Genomic DNA, 9,928 nt, shown 5'->3' on the forward strand with positions numbered 1-9,928 from the left:
CTTTAAGAAAGATTTAAGTACTCCGTTAAAGAAGTGCAGGAAAACACAAGTAAAAAAGTTGATGCCTTTAGAGAGGAAACACAAAAATCCCTGAAAGAATTACAGGAAAACACAACTAAACAAGTGAAGGAATTGAAAATGGAAATAGAAACAATAAAGGAAGCAAAAAGAGACACAATCGTGGATATAGGAAACCTAAGGAAGAGACAAGGACCCAAAGATACCAGCATCACCAAGAGAATATAAGAGATAGAAGAGAGAATCTCAGGGGCAGAAGATACCATGGAAAATACTGATACAACTGTCAAAGACAATGTAAAACACAAAATCTCTTAACCCAAAACATACAGGAAATCCAGGACACAATAAGAAGATCAAACCTAAGGATAATATGTATAGAAGAAATTGAAGACTCCCAATTTAAAGGACCAGTAAATATATTCAACAAAATTATAGAAGAAAACTTCGCTAACCTAAAGAAAGAGATGCTCACAAACATACAAGAAGCCTACAGAACTTCATATAGATTGAACCAGAAGAGAAATTCTTCCCATCACATAATAGTTAAAACACCAAATGCACAAAACAAAGAATATAAAAAGCAGTAAGGCTAAAAGGTCAAATGACATATAAAGGCATACCTATAAGAATTATGCCAGACTTCCCACCAGAGACTATGAGAGCCAGGAGATCCTGGACAGATGTCATACAGACCCTAGGAGAACACAATGCCAGCCCAACTTACTGTATCCAGCAAAACTGTCAGTTAACATAGATGGCGAAATCAAGATATTCCATAAAAAATCAAATTTACACAATATCTTTCTACAAATCCAGTCCTACAAAGAATAATAGATAGAAAACTCCAATACAAGGAGAGAAACTACAGTGTAAAGAAAGCAAGAATATAATTTCCTGAGACATCTCCAGATCCTGAAGGGACCAACGGGATAAAGAGTTCTCTGCAGCCAAATCCCGTGGGAGGGAGAGCTAAACCTTCAGAGAGGCAGACACGCCTGGGAAACCAGAAGAGACTACACTCTGCCCACATTTCTGACTCCAGAGGAAGACACCAAATGCCATCTGGAACCCTGGTGCACAGAAGCTCCCGGAAAGGGCGGTGCAGATCTTCCTGATTGCTGCCACCATGGAGAGCTCATAAGCAACACCCCACCAGCAAACTTGAGCCTCGGAACCACAGGTAAGACAAAGCTACCTGCTCCAAGCGACCTGCCTGGGGAACTCAAGACACAGGCCCACAGGAACAGCTGAAGACCTGTAGATAGGAAAAACTAGACGCCTGAAAGCAGAACAATCTGTTCCCATAACTGGCTGAAAGAAAACAGGAAAACAGGTCTACAGCACTAATGACACACAGGCTTAAAGGACAGTCTAGCCACTGTCAGAAATAGCAGAACAGTTGGGGATTTAGCTGAGTGGTAGAGCACTTGCCTAGCAACCGCAAGGCCCTGGGTTCAGTCCCCAGCTCCGAAAAAAAGAAAAAAAAAAGAAATAGCAGAACAAAATAACACTAGAGATAATCTGATGGCGAGAGGCAAGCGCAGGAACCCAAGCAACAGAAACCAAGACTACATGGTATCATCGGAGCCCAATTCTCCCACCAAAGCAAACACGGAATATCCAAACACACCAGAAAAGCAAGATCTAGTTTCAAAATCATATTTGATCATGATGCTGGAGGACTTCAAGAAAGACATGAAGAACTCCCTTAGAGAAACACAGGAAAATATAAATAAACAAGTAGAAGCCTACAGAGAGGAATCACAAAAATCCCTGAAAGAATTCCAGGAAAAAATAAATAAACAAATAGAAGCCTATAGAGAGGAATCACAAAAATCCCAGAAAGAATTAAAGGAAAACACAATCAAACAATTGAAGGAATTAAAAATGGAAATAGAAGCAGTCAAGAAAGAACACATGGAGACAACCCTGGTTATAGAAAACCAAAGGAAGAGACAAGGAGCCGTAGATACAAGCATCACCAACAGAATATAAGAGACAGAAGAGAGGGAATCTCAGGAGCAGAAAATTCCATAGAAATCATCAGCTCAACTGTCAAAGATAATGTATAGCAGAAAAAGCTACTGACCCAAAACATACAGGAAATCCAGGATTCAATGAGAAGATCAAACCTAAGGATAATAGGTATAGAAGAGAGTGAAGACTCCCAGCTCAAAGGACCAGTAAATATCTTCAACAAAATCATAGAAGAAAACTTTCCTAACCTTAAAAAAGAGATACCCATAGGCATATAAAAAGCCTACAGAACTCCAAATAGATTGGACCAGAAAAGAAACACCTTCTGACACATAATAGTCAAAACACCAAATGCACAAAATAAAGAAAGAATATTAAAAGCAGTAAGGGAAAAAGGTCAAGTAACATATAAAAGCAGACCAATCAGAATCATACCAGACTTTTCGCCAGAGACTATGAAAGCCAGAAGATCCTGGACAGATGTCATACAGAACCTAAGAGAACACAAATGCCAACCTAGGTTACTGTATCCTGCAAAAGTCTCAATTAACATAGATGGAGAAACCAAGATATTCCGTGACAAAACCAAATTACACAATATCTTTCTACAAATCCAGCACTACAAAGGATAATAAATGGTAAATCCCAACATAAGGAGGCAAGCTACACCCTAGAAAAAGCAAGAAACTAATCGTCTTGGCAACAAAACAAAGAGAAGAAAAGCACACAAACATAACCTCACATCCAAATATGAATATAACAGGAAGCAATAATCACTATTCTTTAACATCTCTCAACATCAATGGTCTCAACTCCCCAATAAAATTACATAGATTAACAAACTGGATACGCAATGAGGACCCTACATTCTGGTGCCTACAGGAAACACACCTCAGAGACAAAGACAGAAACTACCTCAGAGTGAAAGGCTGGAAAAAAACTTTCCAAGCAAATGGTTGGAAGAAGCAAGATGGAGTAGCCATCCTAATATCAAATGAAATCAACTTTCAACTAAAAATCACCAAAAAAGATAAGGAAGGACACTTCATATTCATCAAAGAAAAAATCTACCAAGATGAACTCTCAATCCTAAATATCTATGCCCCAAATATAAGGGCACCTACATACGTAAAAGAAACCTTACTAAAGCTCAAAACACACATTGAACCTCACACAATAATAATACGAGATTTCAACACCCGACTCTCATCAATGGACAGATCATGGAAACAGAAATTAAACAGAGACGTAGACAGAATAAGAGAAGTCATGAACCAAAGAGACTTAACAGATATTTATAGAACATTCTATCCTAAAGCAAAAGGATGTACATTCTTCTCAGCTTCTCATGGTACTTTCTCCAAAATTGACCATATAATTGGTCAAAAAACGGACCTCAACAGATACAGAAAGATAGAAATAATCCCATTCATGCTATCAGACCACAACGGCCTAAAGCTGGTCTTCAATAACAATAAGGGAAGAACGCCAACATATACGTGAAAGTTGAACAATGCTCTACTCAACGATAACCTGGTCAGGGAAGAAATAAAATAAGAAATTAAAGACTTGTTAGAATTTAATGAAAAGGAAGGTACAACATACCCAAACTTATGGGACACAATGAAAGCTGTGCTAAGAGGAAAACACATAGCTCTGAGAGCCTGAAGAAAGAAACAGGAAAGAGCATATGTAAGCAGCTTGACAGCACACCTAAAAGCTCTAGAACAAAAAGAAGCAAATAGACCCAGGAGGAGTAGAAGACAGGAATAATCAGACTCAGAGCTGAAATCAGCAAAGTAGAAACAAAAAGGGCCATAGAAAGAATCAACAGAGCCAAAAGTTGGTTCTTTGAGAATATAAACAAGAGAGATAAACTCTTAGCCATACTAATGAGAGGACACAGAGAGTGTGTCCAAATTAACAAAATCAGAAATGAAAAGGGAGACATAACTACAGATTCAGAGGAAAATCAAAAAATCATCAGATCTTACTATAAAAGCCTATATTCAACAAAACTTGAAAATATGAAGGAAATGGACAATTTCTTAGCCAGATACCAGGTACCGAAGTTAAATCCGGAACAGATCAACGATTTAAACAACCCCGTATCTCCTAAGGAAATAGAAGCAGTCATTAAAGGTCTCCCAACCAAAAACAGCCCAGGTCCAGACAGGTTTAGTGCAGAATTCTATCAGAACTTCATAGAAGACATCATACCAATACTATCCAAACTATTCCACAAAATTGAAACAGATGGAGCACTACCGAATTCCTTCAATGATGCCACAATTACTCTTATACCTAAACCACACAAAGACACAACAAAGAAAGATAACTTCAGACCAATTTCCCTTATGAATATCGACGAAAAAATACTCAATAAAATTCTGGCAAACAGAATCCAAGAGCACATCAAAACAATCATCCACCATGATCATGTAGGCTTCATTCCAGGCAGGCAGGAATGGTTTAATGTATGGAAAAAATCAACGTGATCCATTATATAAACAACTGAAAGAACAAACCCACATGATCATTTCATTAAATGCTGAGAAAGCATTTGACAAAATTCAACCCTCCTTCATGATAAAAGTCCTGGAAAGAATAGGAAGTCAAGGCCCTTACCTAAACATTGTAAAAGCTATATACAGCAAACCAGTTGCTAACATTAAACTAAATGGAGAGAAACTTGAAGCAATCCCACTAAAAGCAGGGAATAAACAAGGCTTCCCACTCTCTCCCTACTTATTCAATATAGTTCTTGAAGTTCTAGCCAGAGCAATCAGACAACAAAAGGAAATCAAGGGGATACAGATTGGAAAAAAGAAGTCAAAATATCACTATTTGCAGATGATATGATAGTATATTTAAGTGATCCCAAAAGTTCCACCAGAGAAATACTAAAGCTGATAAACAACTTCAGCAAAATGGGTGGGTATAAAATTAACTCAAATAAATCACTAGCCTGCCTCTAAACAAAAGAGAAACAAGCCGAGAAAGAAATTAGGGAAATGACACCATTCATAATAGACCCAAATAATATAAAATAACTCGGTGTGACTTTAACCAAGCATGTAAAAGATCTGTACAATAAGAATTTCAAGACGCTGAAGAAAGAAATTGAAGAAGACCTCAGAAGATGGAAAGATCTCCCATGCTCATGGATTGCCAGGATTAATATAGTAAAAATGGACATTCTACCAAAAGCGATCTACAGATTCAATGCAATCCCCATCAAAATTCCAACCCAATTCTTCAAAGAGTTAGACAGAACAATTTGCAAATTCATCTGGAATAACAAAAAACCCAGGATAGCTAAAACTATTCTCAACAATAAAAGGACTTCAGGGGGAATCACTATCCCTGAACTCAAGCAGTATTACAGAGCAATAGTGATAAAAACTGCATGGTATTGGTACAGGGACAGATAGATAGACCAATGGAATAGAATTGAAGACCCAGAAATGAACCCACACACCTATGGTCACTTGATTTTTGACAAAGGAGCCAAAACCATCCAATGGAAAAAAGATAGCATTTTCAGCAAATGGTGCTGGTTCAACTGGAGGTCAACATGTAGAAGAATGCAAATCGATACATGCTTATCACCCTTTACAAAGCTTAAGTCCAAGTGGATCAAGGACCTCCACATCAAAACAGATACATTCAAACTAATAGAAGAAAAACTAGGGAAGCATCTCAAACACATGGGCACTGGAAAAAATTTTCCTGAAAAAAACACCAATGGCTTATGCTTTAAGATCAAGAATCGACAAATGGAATCTCATAAAACTGCAAATCTTCTGTAAGGCAAAGGACACTGTGATTAGGACAAAATGGCAACCAACAGATTGGGAAAAGATTTTTACCAATCCTACAACAGATAGAGGCCTTATATCCAAAATATACAAAGAACTCAAGAAGTTAGACCGCAGGGAGACAAATAACCCTATTAAAAATGGGGTTCAGGGGGTTGGGGATTTAGCTCAGTGGTAGAGCACTTGCCTAGGAAGCGCAAGGCCCTGGGTTCGGTCCCCAGCTCCGAAAAAAAAAAAAAAGAACCAAAAAAAATGGGGTTCAGAACTAAACAAATAATTCACAGCTGAGGAATGCTGAATAGCTGTGAAACACCTAAAGAAATGTTCAACATCTTTAGTTATAAGGGAAATGCAAATCAAAACAACCCTGAGATTTCACCTCACACCAGTGAGAATGGCTAAGATCAAAAACTCAGGTGACAACAAATGCTGTCAAGGGTGTGGAGGAAGAGTATCACTCCTCCATTGTTGGTAGGATTGCAGACTGTAACAACCATTCTGGAAATCAATCTCGAGGTTCCTCAGAAAATTGGACATTGAATTACCTGAGGATCCAGCTATACCTCTCTTGGGCATATACCCAAAAGGTGCCCCACCATATAATAAAGACACGTACTCCACTATGTTCATAGCAGCCTTATTTATAATAGCCAGAAGCTGGAAAGAACCCAGATGCCCTTCAACAGAGGAATGGATACAGAAAATGTGGTACATCTACACAATGGAATATTACTCAGCTATCAAAAACAATGCCTTTATGAAATTCATAGACAAATGGTTGCAACTGGAAAATATCATCCTGAGTGAGGTAACCCAATCACAGGAAAACCCAATGGTATGCACTCATTGATATGTGGATATTAGCCCAAATGCTTGAATTACCCTAGATGCCTAGAACACATGAAACTCAAGACGGATGATCAAAATGCGAATGCTTCACTCCTTCTTTAAAGGGGAACAAGAATACCCTTAGCAGGGAATAGAGAGCAAAGTTTAAAACAGACACATAAGTAACACCCATTCAGAGCCTGTCCCACATGTGGCCCATACATATACAGCCACCCAATTAGACAAGATGGATGAATCAAAGAAGTGCAGGACGACAGGAGCCGGATATAGATCTCTCCTGAGAGACAGGGCCAGAATACAGAAAATACAGAGGCGAATGCCAGCAGCAAAGCACTGAACTGAGAATAGGACCCCTGTTGAAGGAATCAGAGAAAGAACTGGAAGAACTTGAAGGGGCTTGAGACCCCTTATGAACAACAATGCCAATCAACCAGAGCTTCCAGGGACTAAGCCACTACCTAAAGACTATACATGGATTGACCCTGGACTCTGACCTCATAGGTAGCAATGAATATCCTAGTAAGATCACCAGTGGAAGGGGAAGCCCTTGTTCTTGCTAAGACTGAACATCCAGTGAACGTGATTGTTGGGGGTGGGCGGCAATGAGGGAGGATTGGGAGGGGAACACCCATAACGAAGGGGAGGGGGAGGGGTTAGGGGAATGTTTGCCTGGAAACCCTGAAAGAGAATAACACTCGAAATGTCAAGTTATAAGAAATACTCAAGTTATTTTAAAAAAAAATGAAAATAAGACTAAGCAACAATCACTATTCCTTATTATCTTTCAATATCAACAGAGTCAATTCCCCAATCAAAAGACATAGACTAACAGACTTGATACACAACAAGTACCGAGCATTTGGGTGCATGCTGGAAACACACCTCAGAGACAAAGACAGACACTACCTCTGGGTAAATGGCTAGAAAACAACTTTCTCAGCAAATGGCCTGAAGAAACATGCTGGAGTTGCCATTCTAATTTCAAATGAAATTGACTTTCAACCAAAACTCATTAAAAATGATAAGGAAGGACACTTCATATTAGTCAAAGGAAAAATCCACCAAGATGAACTCAGTCCTAAATATCTATGTTCCACATTCAAGGGAAATTACATTCATAAAAGAAACCTTACTATAGCTCAAAGAACCCATTGCACCTCAAACGATAATAGTATGAGATTGCAATACCACACTCTCATCAATGCACAGATCATGAAAAGAGACATTAACCAGAGACATAGAGAAACTAACAGAAGTTATGAGCCAATGTACTTAACATATATTTATAGAACATCCCACCCTAAATCAAAAAGATATACCTTCTTCTCAGCACTGATTGAACATATAATCAGTTACAAAACAGGCCTCAACAGATATAGGAAGACAGAAATAATACCATGCATCCTATCAGATCACCATATACTAAAACTGGTCTTCAATAACAATAATGATGACAGAAGCCAACATATTTGAACAATGCTCTACTGAATGACAGTTTTGTCAAGGAAGAAGTAAAGAAACTAAAGACTTCTTAGAATTTGAAGAAAATGAAAATATGACTTTCCCAAACTTATGACACACAATGAAAGTGGTGCTAAGAGGAAAACTCATAGCACTGAGTGCTTGCAAGGCTGCCCAATCTCTCCCATCTTATTCAATATAGTACTCAAATTCCTAGCCAGAGCAATCAGACTGCAAAAGGAGGTTCAAGGGATACAAATTGGAAGGGAAAAAAATCAAAATATTACTATTTGTAGATGGTATGATAGCATACTTTAGTGACCCCAAAAGTTCTACCAGAGAACGTCTTAATCTGATAAATTTCAGCAAAGTGTTAGTTAGGGTATAAAATTAACTCATACAAATCAGTAGCCTTGTTCTACTCAAAGGACTAACAGGCTGAGAAAGAAATTAGAGGAATGATATCCTTCAAAATAGTCCCAAATAAAATAAAATATCTTGGTGTTACCTAACCAAGCAAGGGAAAGATCTGTATGACAAGAACTTCAAGTCTCTGAAGAAAGAAATTAAGGAAGATCACAGAAGATGAAAAGCTCTTCCATGTTTATGGATTGGCAGGGTTAATACAGTAAACATGCCCTTTTTGCCAAAATCAATCTACAGATTCAATGCAATCCCCATCAAAATTCCTACTCAATTCTTTATAGAGATAAAAAGAGCAATTTGCATATTCATTTGTTACAAGAAAAAAAAACAGAATAGCGAAAACTACTCAACAATAAAAGAACTTCTGGTACAATCACCATCGCTGACTTAAAGCAGTATTACAGAGCAATAGTCATAAAACCTGATTGATATTGGTACAGAGACGGGCAGATTGATCAGTGGAACAGAATTTAAGATCCAGAAATTAATCCACACATGTATGGCCACTTGATCTTTGACAAAGGAGCTAAAACCATCCAATGGAAGAAAGAAAGCATTTTCAACAAATGCTGCTGATCCAAATCGATGTAAGCATGTAGAAGAATGCAAATCAAGCCATTCTTATCACCATGTGTAAAGCTGAAGTCCTAGTGGACCAAGGACCTCCACATCAAACCAGATACACTCAAACCAATAGAAGAAAAACTAGGGCAGCATCTCGAACACATGGGCACATGGGAAAAAATTTCCTGAACAAAACACCATGGCTTAGGCTCTAAAATCAAGAATGAACATATGGGACCTCATAAACTGCAAAGCTTCTGTAAGGCAAAAGAAACTGTCATTAGGACAAAAGGACAATCAACAGTTTGGAAAAAGATCTTTACCAATCCTACATCTGATAGAGGGTTAATATCCAAAATATACAAAGAACTCAAGAAGTTAGACCACAGGGAGACAAACAACCCTATTAAAAAATGGGGTTCAGAGCTAAACAGAACATTCTCAGCTGATAATTATCAAATGGCCAAAAATCACCTAAAGAAATGTTCAACATCCTTAGTCATCAGCGACATGCAAATCCAAACAACCATGAGATCCAACCTCACACTAGTCAGAATGGATAAGATAAAAGACTCAGGTGACAGCAGATGCTGGCCAGGATGTGGAGAAAGAGGAACACTCCTCCACTGTTTGTGGGATTGCAAACTGGTACAACTACTCTGGAAAGCAGTCTGGAGGTTCCTCAGAAAATTGGACATTCCACTACCTGAGGATTCAGCTATACCTCTCCTGGGCATATACCCAAAAGATGCTCCAACATAAAACAAAGACATACGACCCACTATGTACATAGCAGCCCTATTTATAAT

Source organism: Rattus norvegicus, chromosome 13 (genome assembly GCF_036323735.1).
Source record: "Rattus norvegicus strain BN/NHsdMcwi chromosome 13, GRCr8, whole genome shotgun sequence".
In the NCBI taxonomy this organism is placed as follows: Eukaryota; Metazoa; Chordata; class Mammalia; order Rodentia; family Muridae; genus Rattus; species Rattus norvegicus.